Raw genomic sequence first — 11150 nt, 5'->3', positions numbered from 1 at the left:
GAGGGCAAAGCTCAGCCTAAATATGCAGGGTTTGTCTGTTAAACCTGTGTTAATAGTATATTTTTTGGTATAAAAAGTTTCAGAAGTAGGCATCTGGGTTTTTGAAAGTTTTTGAACTTTCGACTGCCATTCAGATATTTTCAAGATGCTGGACAGAAAAGCAAGAATCCTCTACCTCCTGATTGAAATATCTCAACTCAACTTTTAAAGATGACTACCTCTGAAACGTCTCCTGGAAGAGGGAATGAGGGATTACACCAATATGTTTCTATGGTATCTTTTTGGCCATTCTGAGTGTTTTGGGGACTACTGCAGTACTATTCCACGTTGTGTATGTGTAAAAAAATATATATTTTCTGTGTTACTTTGTGTAAACGCTTGCATAAAAAAAAAAAAATCATGTTATAATAGCGTTAACATTGTGAGAGCACGTAAGTGACAGTGTATCGTCTTACCAAATGCACAGGAGACTTCCCAGTTTCACTCAAGTGTTCAAGTGTTTGGAGATGTTAAAACAGGGCCAAACTCAAACTCCAGGTGCTACAAACAACATTAAATCATGTTGGAAATCTCAAAAACTTTCACCTTAAAAGATGCACATGAAACTTTTCTGGTGGAGGGTACATCACTTGCTTTTCTCCATGAAGATGTTATTGCTTTGTCTGGAATATTCCACAATACAGCAAAAAACTTTTACAAAAAACAAATACTACTGCAATACAAACCTTATCAATTCGAACAGAAAACAATGTCATTTTTCATATATTTCCTTACAGATTTTTTACTTCTAAAAGCATATTTATTCTCCACAGCTCCACTAGACTTTTTATCAATATTTTTTGTTTTGGGCAGACTATTTCCTTACACATAATATTTGTGAAAGTGATTGATGTTTTATGACAAAGCTCATTTTTCACTGTTGCTCTGATTATACTATCTCTGTTAGCTGTAGCTTGTATTTCTATCCAAGCATTTGTTTTTATTACTATCATCTTGTTTTTTCCTCAAGGGATCACAAAAGTTTGCAGTTTTTGTGCTGGAGCAAAATCTGACTAGCATATGGTTGGGGGTCAAGAGCTGTACCCACTGCACCACTTTCACCTAATGTCATTATACACCGTGTTGTTTATTATTCAGTGTAATTGGAAAATAATGTGAGTTTAGTTTGAAGTAGTAGAAATTCACAGGAGAGACTTGGAGGCTTTGAAGTACTCAGCTACTGCCAGTTTACAATTTCAAATAAATAAATGTATAACCCGGGGGAAAAAGAAACATTTAAAGTCATTCCCTTCAAATCAATTCCAGTTTCACAAGTAGAAGTTCTGTCTGTTAGAAATTATGACATGAAAAAGCTTTAACGTGTGCTTTTGCTGTCAAAACTTATTATAACTATTACCTAAATATATGTATATGTATATTGCAGACCTACATACAGATTCTTCTCTCAAACAGACTCTGTCATTGTTATTTGCACCCTGGAATTGCCCATCTCTACTGAACCAAAGGTGAAAGGTTGCTGTTAACTTAAAAATTACCGCTTCATGACATCACAAGGTGGAACATTTTGAGGTCTGGAGATGTAGACGGAATAATAAAGGGTTACTCAAGCATGTGTGAATGAAACAAAACACAACTCCAGGTCTGTTTTTGAGCAGGCAACAAAATTATAACATGGCTCAAAGCTCACAAGAGTCAATTTTGTGTAATATAAAACCTTTAAACATGAGCGAAGTCTTGAATCATTACGAGTAAATGATTTAAGAATGATTCATGCTCATGGTAACTATTTAATTAACTTTTAACCCTTGTTCATTATGAATTAAGTCTCTGTTCAGGCTTTATTATGGTTAATTAAAGTTTAGTTATGTAGTTAAGTTAAGTATAAAGTACAAGTAAAAGTACCCAAGTTTCCTCATGTGGCTCAACTTTGCAATGACACTTGCCATCAGGCTTGTTGACAGCTATAAAAGAAAGCTACGTGGGTTTATTATTTCTTCCAGATTTTCCCATTTCTGTCCTGCAGTGATTTGGATGAGGAGTTGAAGGGTGTGTGTTATGATAAAACGTGTGCAGCCGTACATTTGACTTGGTTGGATCGCGTCATGCTGGGTGTAGTCAGATGACAGATGAAGCCTAAAGACTGGGATTTCAGCTCTCTGACAATTAAAAGACATCCCGAGGCTCAATGAGATGGAGAGGGGACGCTAGATTATTAAAATACGTTCAGACAGAAGATTTGATAACCGGTACAGCGAAAGCACGTGTCAGGAATGCCATAGTTTTGCCTTGGGTTTGACTGGCTGTAAGCTCAGTGTGCTCAAAGGGTCAAAAGTACAATTACATAGAAAGTAATGAAAGCTGAAAGGGGTGCGTTGGTGACTGAGGCTACACTTAACCTTATTGTTATTAAATAGTCAGACTTCCAGAGGGCATAATACATTTTAAGGTTTCCATATGAGTTCGATATCATATGTGGAAAAATGTTATGTTACTGGCTAGACGTGCAAAATGTTCATAAGGACGCTTTTGAAAAAACTAAATGAAAAGTACAGAAGAGTCATGAAACAGTCTCATAAGATGTTGCCTGACCAGCCAGTCCCTTTTACATCCTGTTCCAATGCAGAAGAGTCTGGAATTACACTATTAAGAGTGTGAAAAATGTCCATCCCAACTTGGGACGGTCCAACACAGTCTTAAATATAGAAAGCATCTCCTCTCTAAAATTCTCATAACATCAGAACTCTTAGCTGAGTTTACTGCTTTGATTGTTGATTCTGCAGAAATCTATGTTTCTCAGTCTTTTGTGTTATTTTTCTTACCCTTCTTTAATGTAAGCTGCCATGTTTACATACAAACATCCCCCATGGTGGAGTGTTTTAAGTCTCATCTTAACACCGACTTTTATTCTCTGGCTTTTAATCCTGTGTGAGTTGTGTGGTCCTCTGTGTAAAATGTTTTATATTGCTATGTGAGGCACTTTGGAAACTGTTTTGTTTATAAAATCCGCTATACAAATAAAGTTGGATTGGATGGTTTGTTTTTACCCAAATGGGTCGTGCATCTCTCTGATTGGTTAATCCACCTGTCAATCACACCCTCTGCAATTGGAAAGAAAGGACACCACTCCAGATCCACTTGTCTTTGTAAAATTTTGTCAAAACGTGTGGGTAAGATAAGATGCTGTGTCACGAATGGTAATTACATTCGATGTGAGAATATGTTTAAATGAATGTTAAGTATAGTTTTTAAATCTTAAAATCTCTATTTGTTAACATAATAGATGTGCCGACATCAAAACAAAATTACACAAAACCACAAGCTGGTAACTGTGTTGTTGTTGCATCCTTCTCAAATTTCAGAAACCTTGTATCAACTGCTTTGTATACACTAATTTCACAGCAACTAAGGCCTGGAGATATTTTTCTACCTAGACCAAAATATTTTTAAATGCTTAAAAATGCATAATACAGGATGGATCATAACAAACTGGAATGGCTTTTGAGTAGAAAGGTAAATAAGATGTGCTATGTAAAATAACAACGAACAATCTGAACTAAATAATGTTAAGTAATTCCTATTCCCTGGTCTAGACATTTTTTATTCTGTTATTCCATCTTTTTCCCACAGACAAAGTCTTGTATAGTAAATATTTTATCCGAGGCATGCTCCTCACCTGTCTGACAGTTTGAAATAGGTTTAATGCGCACAGGGGAGTCGAGAGATGGCCCGCACATAGAATATTCTGTGTAATGGTGGAGTGACCTTGCTCTCTCCTCGATGCATGGGCAGCATTGGGAGTAGGAAGGCCGCTTCAAGAACACACCACTAATGCGAGCTCACCATCTGAGGCTGACGTCAGTCTGAAAGCATTCACTGTACACTCCTTATGTGGAATGATAAATGACACTTTATCTATTCAGTTTCTGTCTTTGTTTATTGTTTTTCTGAGGTTTCACGTAGTATCATCAGGCCTGGTTTACATTACCTTGGTTTTCAAAGGAGTCGAGCTTGCCGTCATATAAGAGAAACAGATACTTAATTGATTCTGCTGATAAATTAGGGCTGGGAATCTTAGGATCCCTCATAATTCACAATACATACTCATGATACAAGTACAGTTCAGAACTGAAGAAGCAGCTTGGATGAGCTGCGAAACGTATTCTACCAGAAAAGTTCTGTCTAGTTGACAAATTGAATTTCTCCTTTCTCTGTGATATATTTCTGTATTTAAGAACCAAATACATTTTAGCAACAATATTTCTTCGTTTAAACCCCAACTTGTGCAAAGGTAATATGTACATTTTACTCATCAAAACAGTGAGTATGTCAAGTGTATTGCATAAACAAGTTTCCTTCCACTAAATAAGCAACAAAATTGTAGTGCAGTCACACAAAAAATTGCTAAAAGGCACCCAAAAATTCTCTTGGTGATACAGTCGCCCACAATAACATTACTGTATCATCAAATTTAGAATCACAATCTATATTGATATTTCAATATTTTGGCAAATTTTTGCCCACACATTTTTGCATAAATATTTTTATCATTTTTAAATAATTGGTCCACTATTTTTGGTTTGGGTAATAAGTGTGCTAATGTGTGTGCTTTTGGTAATAGTCAAATACTTAAATAAATAAAAAAATAAAATAAAAAAAAAACAGACATTTGTCACTATTTAGTAGATACAAATACTGATTGCAGAGTCTCAGATGACTTCATAACATTCTATAGCCCAATAGTATTTAATATAAAATGTAAAATGTATTTTGTTAAAACACAGATTTGAGTTCTTGGGTCTCTACTCCAATACCAGCTTTGAGCATCTGCTGATAAACTCATAAGTACTAGAGTCAATATAAAGTCTACATTTAGTGTCAAACTCTCTCACAGCACAGATAATTTTAGTTTTGCACATGGGGTTTGGCGAGGACTCATGTGTTGACAGATTCATACTGCCAAACATTGTATTGCTGGCATTTATCCTCAATAAATATGCCGCCTTTGGATGTACTGTTATACCGTTGCCATAGAAACAGGTGATGATACGAAGCTATAATGTAAAAGATGAGAACAGCATGGTTCACACGGTTCAGATCTCTGAGCACATACTAATAATCTTCTGCTTTTAGTGAGAAACTTTATGCAGTGCAATGAATGGATTTGTCTGATTGTTTGAAAGCAGTTTTTATAGAAAGGCTGTTATGAATTATTGTGAGATAAAGATGTTGTACCATTGATAGAAAATGAAATTGGAAGAATAGGAAAAACAAAAAAGTGAAAATGTTTGTAGAAAGTTTTTGAAGTTCTACTCCATACTTTTAAACAGAGATTTGTCCATATTTAAAAATGTATTTAGGCTTTTAGGCTGTTAAATAGAGTCTCAAAACCTCAATCTCTTGTGCTCCTTATTTGCATATAGGAGCTAATAAAGGCCAACAAGAATCATCAGCACTTATGCCACAGTGCACTTGTTTTAAGTACTTTGGAAAGTTGTCATAACTAACACTGTAGCTGACTTTGGAATACTGGTGCTTTGGATGCAACTTTTACCACATGGAACAGCTCTTTGAAAATGTACTCTAATGGTACAACAATGTATTTTTTTGTAATCCTTGAAAATGTTTAATATTTTTATCATTCATATCGTTAGAAAAATTGCACTGCTGTGCTATACCAAGGGAACTCACTGCATTCCTTGTTTTCGTGTTATCATATGTATAATACTCCCTACAGTAGAGGCATCGGCATTCTTTGATTGTTAAAATGTGTGTATATTTTTTTCCAATCTGTAGTGTTAACATTGATTTTCAAACAAGATGACAGAAACCTTACAGTGAGTCAGTTATGTTAAAATCCCAATAGCCTTGAAGTTACAACACTGACAGAAGGGAGAGTGAAAAGCATTTAAAGGCACAATGCTCCCAGCAGTCGCCCTAAAGTCTGTCGCCGCGGAAACGCCCTTGTCACATTTTCCATGCCTCATCTTCCTCCTCCTCAGCAGCAGATGCCCGGTATTTTAATGACACTGTCTGCTTCCTGTCACGTCAGCTGCGGGGGCGTCGAGAGCAAAGTCACCGGTGAGAGGGCAGGGGCCGGAGAATGTCTTTTAGGATGAGACGGTTTAGGATGCACGGCACTTGGATGAGAAGGACGTCAAGGATTTTTATGGGATTAGTGTTGACACAATACTAAAATTTCAAACTCAAATTCATAACTACGGAATAGACTCAGTGCTCAATATCGATTCTGATACACCAATTATAAAAGCACTCATTTAGACAATAGATTGTCATTTTTAACATAAAATTATACTTTCTTTTATATTACCATGTGCCCTATATCAGTGTAATTCATGTCATCCAGTTCAATGTTCAGTGTCATCCAGGTAGGTTCCATATAGCCTGATTCATCAGCTGGTTTCACTTCATGGAAACTGTGTGACCTCGCAGCATTAGGATTTGTTTGCTCGACGGTAGACAGGTACTTTTTTATTTAACCAATCGCTGCTATTTGGTATATAATGCACCAAATCCCGTAGGAAGAAGGGCAATAACATCTTTCAACTTGATAAAATTCACCAAACTTTCTCTTTGTTCAGGTTTTAAATACTCGATCTCGGATATCGTTGCTAACACAGAATTTATGGCTTCATCTACATCCATCTCGACCACTTTATTTACTGTTGTGCTGCACCACAAAAGGGACCCAGACAGATCCTTGAGTTTGACGTCATGGCTTCACAGCTCTTCATTGATTAGATTGATTGCAAACCGTCTAGTGTATTCTGATTCTTGACCTAGTCTCTGGAGAGAAATGAAATTGAGCAGAGGCACTAGGTGGTGCCAGCCTGGCTAGGGTCCATAGTGGCCCAAGAGTATATTTGAGTCTATGTGGTCTTACACTTATTCTGATACATCTCAAGCTCATTCTAAAGCTGTTCAGTATAGTTCATGTCCTGTGAATGTGACTTTTTTAGTATCGATACTTGATCAAAGTGTCTATCGAGTATTTACTTTCACTACTAGTTTTTCTATTGATTAGTATCTGATTTTGGAACCCTTCAGTGGCATTTTCTAGCATAGGCAGAGAGTGCAAATGTACAGGGTCTTACTAGCGACTTGGGGACCTCCAAAAGTTGAATATCTACTTCTTAGCCTTACTTTAGGACAGTACATTAGTGTGTTATAATCATTAAACTGGATCCAAAGAGTGCTAATGTTTTGTTTTTTTGTTTATTTGGTAACTTACAAATAATAGTTTAACACAGGAAAAAGTATAGACTTAGTTATGTAGGAACAATTGACTATCAGGGTCTTAAAGTCAATAGAAGGACAGTTGAAACGTTCAGTACACATATTTTTGCTCTACAAAATGAAAAGTAATGTATAATATATTTAAAGTTTATCCTCTTATAAACAGAGTGCAATAGGGCAGGGTGAAATATAGAGAACATGCCTACACAAGCAAATAACCTTTGCACTGTATTGTACACTGTACTGTACTGTATGCCGCTGCTGAATACAATATCTTACTATGGAAAAGTGTATTCTTTTTTTTTTTAATGACTGTTGCTGAAACATTTTGAAATTATTGAGGGTTACTAACAGAGTCAAACTGCTAAATGTTATGTGCTACATTGAAATTAGGTTGGGTTATGGCATGCCTTGATAATTGAAGGGCCCAAAGTTTCACTAGTTGAGAGTGGTTTAAAGGTGCACTATGTAACTTTTCTGATGGAGGGTTTGCCATCTGGCTCTCTGTGGAGATGTTACTGTTTTGCTTCGAGTGTTCAGCTATATGGCATTAAACTTACCTTACTTACTAAATACAGTTTTCATATTGTTAAAATATAAAAACTGTAACTGAATAAATACAGGATAAACATGTTTAATACTGTAGAACATTCTAAGCAAAGCAAAAACATCTCCACGGAGACAACCGAGAAGAGCTCATTCTCCAACAGGCTCCTACAGCTCTGCCCAAACAATGAGAGATACAGGACTACATTCTATACTCCATACAACTCTACAACAACTCACCCTTATGTAACAGACAATAGTCCCTACAATTGTACCGGAACTCACCCTTATGTAAGGGATAACCCTATGTTCTGACAATCATCATATCATTGTTGTCTTCCTATAACCTCTTGTATAAAGCTAGGATTTTTATATTTTATTGCTTATCTTTCTATTGTTATATTTTCACTACTTATCTTTCTATTTTATTTTTACTTGTACATGTACATGATATCTTATTTGACAGCTGTTTCTTGCTATCTTTTTTACTACTTCTTTAGAATTTATTTTACCATTTATATTTTTGCTCTTTGGTAATATATTATTGTGATGTGTGAGCTACTCTGTCCAAATCATTTCCCTTGTGGATCAAGTTTGTCTAAAGTCTAAGTCTAACACAAAACTTGCACCATAGTTAAAACTGAAATCCTCCAGCAACTCCTGACCAAACCTAACTCAAGATCTGGAGAGGGATGGGTCAAATGCAGACTGCAGAGAACAAATTTCCCTACAGGATAATAAAGTGTATCTTTACATGTGGTGAACCTTCCACCATGCTACATAGTGAATTTTTAAAATATAAAAAAATCCTCTCTGTGTGGCTGTCTGGACACAGTGAAGCTGATAATGATTGTTTATCACATGTCCCCTCTCTAGTAACCAGAGGGCATTCAGAAATACACAAGGGTCCCACAGAGAAAATGCTTTTTACATGAAGCGAACGCGTACATTTGTTATGAATCATGTGTTTTTTTCTACAACAGGGTTCATTATATGGCAAGAAATATCTGTAATGCAACATAACAATAACATAATAATCTATTTCTGAAGCACTACAGTACTCTTGTGAATTTGTGTGAGGCTAAGTGAAAAATACCATTACTAAAATACAGCAACAGGGATTAGAGCCTTTGCTTGTGTGTTCCAATTATTGATATGTTAAGTAAAAGGTTTTGTGTCTCAAAATACAATGAAGTATAAAAGGAAAAGGGTTACAAAGGTAAAATATGAGTGAGTGGATAAAACAACATCTCTCTGATTTTGAAGATGGAAGTTCTCCAGATTTTTGCACACGCATAAACCCTTTAACTGTGCACAAAATAGCAATATCTTTATGCACTTGAACTGGATTATAAACTTTGAGCAAGCTTTGATGACTTAACTGACCTACTTTTTTATTTGTACAAGGATTGTGAGTACAATGGATGTTGTAATTACATTCTCCAGTATTTTACTTCTCCAAAAATTGCATAAAGTTAAAAATAAAAGTGCATTGCGACTTTTCTGGTGGAGGATCTGCTACCTGCTTGTCTCTACAAACATTGCTTTGCCTGGAATGTTCCACAGTTCCACATTTTTTAAATCGTTTGCTTAAAGGGTCCATATTACGCTATTTTCTGATCTGATGTATCTTTTTTCCTCTTCGCAAACATACCTCGAGTTATGTTTTGATCCATTCACAAATGTTTAACACACAAACCCTGCATATTTAGGCTGAGTTCTTCTCGGAAACGGAAAATATGATGTCATGCGGCAATACAGGAAGTGCTCCACTGTGTTTTTAAAGCCCATACAGCTTCACTAGGCTCATTTGGATAATTTTGGCCCTGGAACTGGAAAATTACCACTGCATGACATCACAAGGTGGAACAGAGCATTTTGAGCTTTGGACATGTAGACAGACTAATAAAAGGGTTACTTAAACATGTGAGAATGAAACAAAACACAACTCCGGGTATGTTTTTGATGAGATAACAATATTCTAACATGGCTTAAAACTCACAAGAGTCAATTTTGCATAATAACACCTTGAAAAACATGCTTTACCACTGTGAGCACATTTGCGTCTCCAGAGATATGACCTGTAACTTGACCTGGCAGTGTCACCTGCTTCTCTTTCCATACTGTGGAAAAGCACGTTTAAAACAACTTCAAATTCATTACCTCACATTTGCACATTTGAGACCCCTTACACACTCTCCTCAAACCATTATACAAATCTCCTCACATCCAAGGTGAATTATCATTTCTATTTTTCGGATGTAAAAATCTCAAGCTAAATTTCCTGGAAACACAGAGGCCAGAGCTAGAATACCATTTGCGTTTTGCATTCAGAGAATAGAACGTCTCCTCCTACCTCACAGACCAGGTGTGCTTGGCTTGCTAAAAAGTCTCTGTACGCTTAATCTTCAATTCAAATGGATGTGCTCCCCTCAGGCTCTGCGCTCACCTCTCTATGCCATCCCCTTTTTTCTTTTTAAATTCCCTTCACTGGTCATTTTACACAGTGCTTTTTTCTACAGGTTCTGCTGCCAATGTACAGGCTTCACGTCCGCTGTAGTTCAGACACATGAAAGAATTCCGTGCTGTTGACAATGGCCTAAATAAAAATAGGATCTCACATTAGAAGACATTGTCAGGCGAATGTGCGTGACTATTGGAGCAGTGTTTGAGTGCTAATGAGACAGTACACTGACTTACTGCAGTTGGGTGAGAAATCTAAAGTGGCAACCTTTCTTAACGTGTAAAATCCAACAGAAGATGCAATTATTTTAAGACATCTTTAGCAGGTTTATTTAAATCTACAGTCATTTGGATTAAGTAATGTGTAAATGAGTAAACAGCTTCAAGAAATAAAGAATTGTCTGTAAAAGAATAAAGCCTACAAGAACTAGAACTTCTGCTAACACAACTAGTAACAGTACCATAAAAAACTATTACTGCTGCTTAGGGTTATGGTTGTTGTACAGTCAGAGATATTAAAGATGGGGTATTATGCAATATCAAATTTTTGGAGCCTTCTGCTACGTTATAACGTTGCTCCCTCATCAAAAACATGCCTGAAGAGGACTTATATGTCACCCATTCATGTTTGAGCAATCTAGCAATCTCTCTTGGGTGCTATTTACACCCTCCTTACAGTGACAGTGATGATTCTGTACCTTTCATCCATTTTCTTCTTCTTATCTGGAGCTGGGATGCAAGGGCAGCAGTCTAAGCAGGGACTCCTAGTTTTCCCTCACCCCAGACACTTCCTCCAGCTCCTCCAGTAGGACCCCAAGGCGTTCCCAGACCAGCCAACAGATATATAGTTCCTAAAGCATGTCATGGATCTTCCCTGGGGTCTTTCC

This window comes from Boleophthalmus pectinirostris, unplaced genomic scaffold (assembly GCF_026225935.1).
Source record: "Boleophthalmus pectinirostris isolate CB_2022bp ecotype Guang Dong unplaced genomic scaffold, ASM2622593v1 HiC_scaffold_14, whole genome shotgun sequence".
Taxonomy (NCBI): Eukaryota; Metazoa; Chordata; class Actinopteri; order Gobiiformes; family Gobiidae; genus Boleophthalmus; species Boleophthalmus pectinirostris.
This window is presented reverse-complemented; position numbering follows the sequence as displayed.